Genomic DNA, 4,026 nt, shown 5'->3' with positions numbered 1-4,026 from the left:
ATATACCTCACTTTCACGAGATAAGTCAATTTTTTTTGTACAATGTCAAGAAGAAAGGTCAAGAGTGGGCACCTCCTCCTCCAACTATTCTCTTGATTCGTTCGATCAAGTTTTTATGTTTGACCGATTATCAAGATTGGGATAGCAATTTTTAGGTCCCCTCGAGTTCGAAATGATATTTACCTTGAGGGTACATGGTTTGCAATTCTTTGTATTGTCATTAGTTAATAATTCTAGTTACCTTCAAACTTTTGTATTTGGTTTAATTCTCATGCACAACTAATATACCAATGCTGAAACTTGTTACCTTTACATTTTGTATTGTTAATTCTTATAGAAATCTTCCAGTGCTAGAGTTTATTGAAATTTGTTCAGTAAAACCATTGTACTATACCCTGTTATAAAATAACTACTCTACTATTGCATTAGCCACTGGATTAGTGTATATTTGTACTATTAGAATGGTGTTCATTAGCATATGTACATAAATAAAGTGTGGCAAGCTTTCCCAGATATGTGCTCAAGAAAACTACTACATGTTTTTCTAAATACTAGACATTTGGGTACTTTAAATTGAACTGCGAAAACGTCTTATATTAAGGAACAGCGGGTGTAGAGTTCACTCAAATTATCCCGGTAAAGCCAGTCACACCTTTGTTAAAATTAATATTCATTATGTTATTGGAGGAGGTCTGTTTGTTTGTCTCTAATGCCTGTCGACTACATACCTGACATCATGATGTAATGTTAAGTCATTTCTTTTTGTACAGTGTCACTGAATTGTCATGGCGGTGATGGAATTTTATTTTAGTTGAACTGCGCAAAATATGCTTAAAAGAAGAGGAAAGGTTAGGAATCGATCATTCTTCCAGAAAGAACTATATATGCCTTCCTGACATCAGCCATTGTTGCCTTATTTATTCATTCAAATAGGTGGTTAGAAACAGTCTTGCTACTTTTTCCCATTAAGAAATTGGAATACGTATTTTTGTGAGTCTATGCTTCAACTAGTGCCACTTTTATAGTAATCACACTTTCAATATATATGCAAACAGGGATGCTCGATTTTAGTGGAACTGCAAAAAAAGTCCAAATGGTTCAACATTAGGAGCATGTTTTCTTCAAAACCTTTATATCCAATTGGTGGCACTATGAGCTGTTCATTACGAAGGTACATGGTTTGCTACTATCTTGCTGCTCTTTTTGTACTGTCATTAGATAGTAATACTAGTGGTTTGAATGTGAATTTATTGGCAGGGTGGACCTACATTGGAGGTGCAGGACAGGATTCGATGATTGGATGCTCAATTTCGGTTGTATTGATTTCGCCACTTCCATCACTGCGAACATGGATATCCTTGGTCTGATGAAGAATAGGCACTATATTTCTGCTCTAAACCAGCAAATCAATTCAGTATGAAATTGTCTAGGGCAAAACATGACTGTATCAAATTGTCCAGTGCAAAACAAGACAGATGCTAAGCGGAAGAGATGTGTTTAAACCGAGAATACAAGGTGGGGTATATGTTTACTAGCTTCTTGATATTTGTGGAGACAGAGATGTCTGGCCGTTGCTATTTGGAAAACAAACGAAGTGACCACAATTTTTGTTGAACTGCACAAGAGAATAGTATAGTTACTGCATGCAGTGCCATTTGAAAATATTCATAGAAATATTGGATAGTCACTTCATGAACTGCAGAAAAGTAGTACTGTACTATTTATTGGCCAACACTAGGTGCTTCATTTCTTTGGTCTGATTACACAATGGGCATCATTTTGTCTAAGTTAAAGTTTGTATTCCGAAATAGTCTCGACGTGTGATCGTGAGAAGACCAAATCATATTGCAGTGGATGTTCCTCCATCATGTGTGATTCATTCTCATGGTTCTAGCTGTTGGTGAAACCACTTATGTTTGCAAGAGGAATTGTAGACTTCACAAAGAAATTTTTCTTTCAGCCTGTACTGAATGTTGGCCAAGAGAAGCATCCATGTTAGTAGGAAGAACATATGTTTTTTCTAGATCTTTGCTTTTGGAGCTACATATTTGTATATGATATGTGAATCATTGAGATGCATTAACATGTTGATCTTATGTATGGGAATCGTACTAGTTGGTTTTGAATTTGCGCTACTAATGTGAACATATTACAATGCCAGGCCTGTGAGTCTCATGTGAACATTTTGAACGGATCGGCTCTTACTGCTGTGCACAGCATGATCCTTATTTCTGTGTTCTCAGTGTTTACAAGTTACTAACAGTTCCTTATTTCTGTTCACTCAATGTTTACAAGTTACTGATCGTACTACAATAAGTGTCACAAACAGCCCTAGAGTTCGTACTAGAATAACACCTTAAGACACAAATCAACCAAAACCCTAATGTCACCTAGATACTCCAATGTCACCTCAAGTATCCGTTGGTATGATTATACGATATGCATGACACAATCTCAGATTCATCTATTCAACCAACACATAGAACCTCAAAGAGTGCCCCAAAGTTTCTACCGGAGAATCACGACGAAAACGTGTGTGAACCCTACGCATAAGTTCATGGGTAGAACCCACAAGTTGATCACCAAAACATACATCAAGTGAATCACGTGATATCCCAATGTCACCATAGATATGAACGGCAAGACATACATCAAGTGTTCTCAAATCTTTAAAGACTCAATCCGATAAGATAACTTCAAAGGGGAAACTCAATCCATTACAAGAGAGTAGAGAGGGAGGAGAAACATAAGATCCAACTATAATAGGAAAGCTCGCGATACATCAAGATCGTGCCAAATCAAGAACACGAGAGAGAGAGAGATCAAACACATAGCTACTGGTACATACCCTCAGCCCCGAGGGAACTACTCCCTCCTCGTCATGGAGAGCACCGGGATGATGAAGATGGCCACCGGAGAGGGATTCCCCCTCCGGCAGGGTGCCAGAACGGGTCTAGATTGTCTTTCGGTGGCTACGGAGGCTTATGGTGGCGGAACTGCCGATCTATTATGTTCCTCCATTGTTTTAGGGTATATGGGTATATATAGGAGGAACAAATACATCAGGGGAGCCACGAGGGGCCCACGAGGGTGGAGGGCGTGCCCAGGGGGGTTGGCGTGCCCCCCTGCCTTGTGGATTCCTCATTGCTTTCTTGACGTGGACTCCAAGTCTCCTGGGTTGCTTTCCTTCCAAAAATAACTTTTCAGAAGGTTTCATTCCGTTTCGACTCCGTTTGATATCCCTTCTCTTTGAAACCCTAAAATAGGCAAAAACAGCAATTCTGGGTTGGGCCTCCGGTTAATAGGTTAGTCCCAAAAATAATATAAAAGTGTCTAATAAATCCCATAAACATCCAAAATAGATAATATGATAGCATGGAACAATCAAAAATTATAGATACGTTGGAGACGTATCAGCATCCCCAAGCTTAATTCCTGCTCGTCCTCGAGTAGGTAAATGATAAAAATAGAATTTTTGATGTGGAATGCTACCTAACATATTTCTCTAAGTAATTCTCTTCATTTTGGCATGAATGTTCAAATCCATAAGATTCAAGACAAAATTTTAATATTGACATAAAAATAATAATACTTCAAGCATACTAACTAAGCAATCATGTCTTCTCAAAATAACATGGCCAAAGAAAGTTCATTCCTACAAAATCATATTGTTTGGTCATGCTCCATTTTCGTCACACAAGAATGCTCTCATCATGCACAACCCCGATGACAAGCCAAGCAATTGTTTCATACTTTAGTAACCTCAAACTTTTTTCAACTTTCATGCAATACATGAGCATGAGCCATGGATATAGCACTATGGGTGGAATAGAATATAATGACGGGGGTATGTGGAGAAGAAAAATAGGAGAAAGTCTCACATCGACACAGCAAATCAATGGGCTAGGGAGATGCCCATCAATTGATGTCAATGCAAGGAGTAGGGATTGCCATGCAACGGATGCACTAGAGCTATAAATGTATGAAAGCTCAACAAAAGAAACTAAGTGGGTGTGCATCCAACTT

Source organism: Triticum urartu, chromosome 2A (genome assembly GCF_056163025.1).
Source record: "Triticum urartu cultivar PI428250 chromosome 2A, HENAU_Tu73, whole genome shotgun sequence".
NCBI classification, from domain to species: domain Eukaryota; kingdom Viridiplantae; phylum Streptophyta; class Magnoliopsida; order Poales; family Poaceae; genus Triticum; species Triticum urartu.
The sequence above is the reverse complement of the archived record's forward strand: the minus strand, read 5'-3'. Positions refer to the sequence as shown.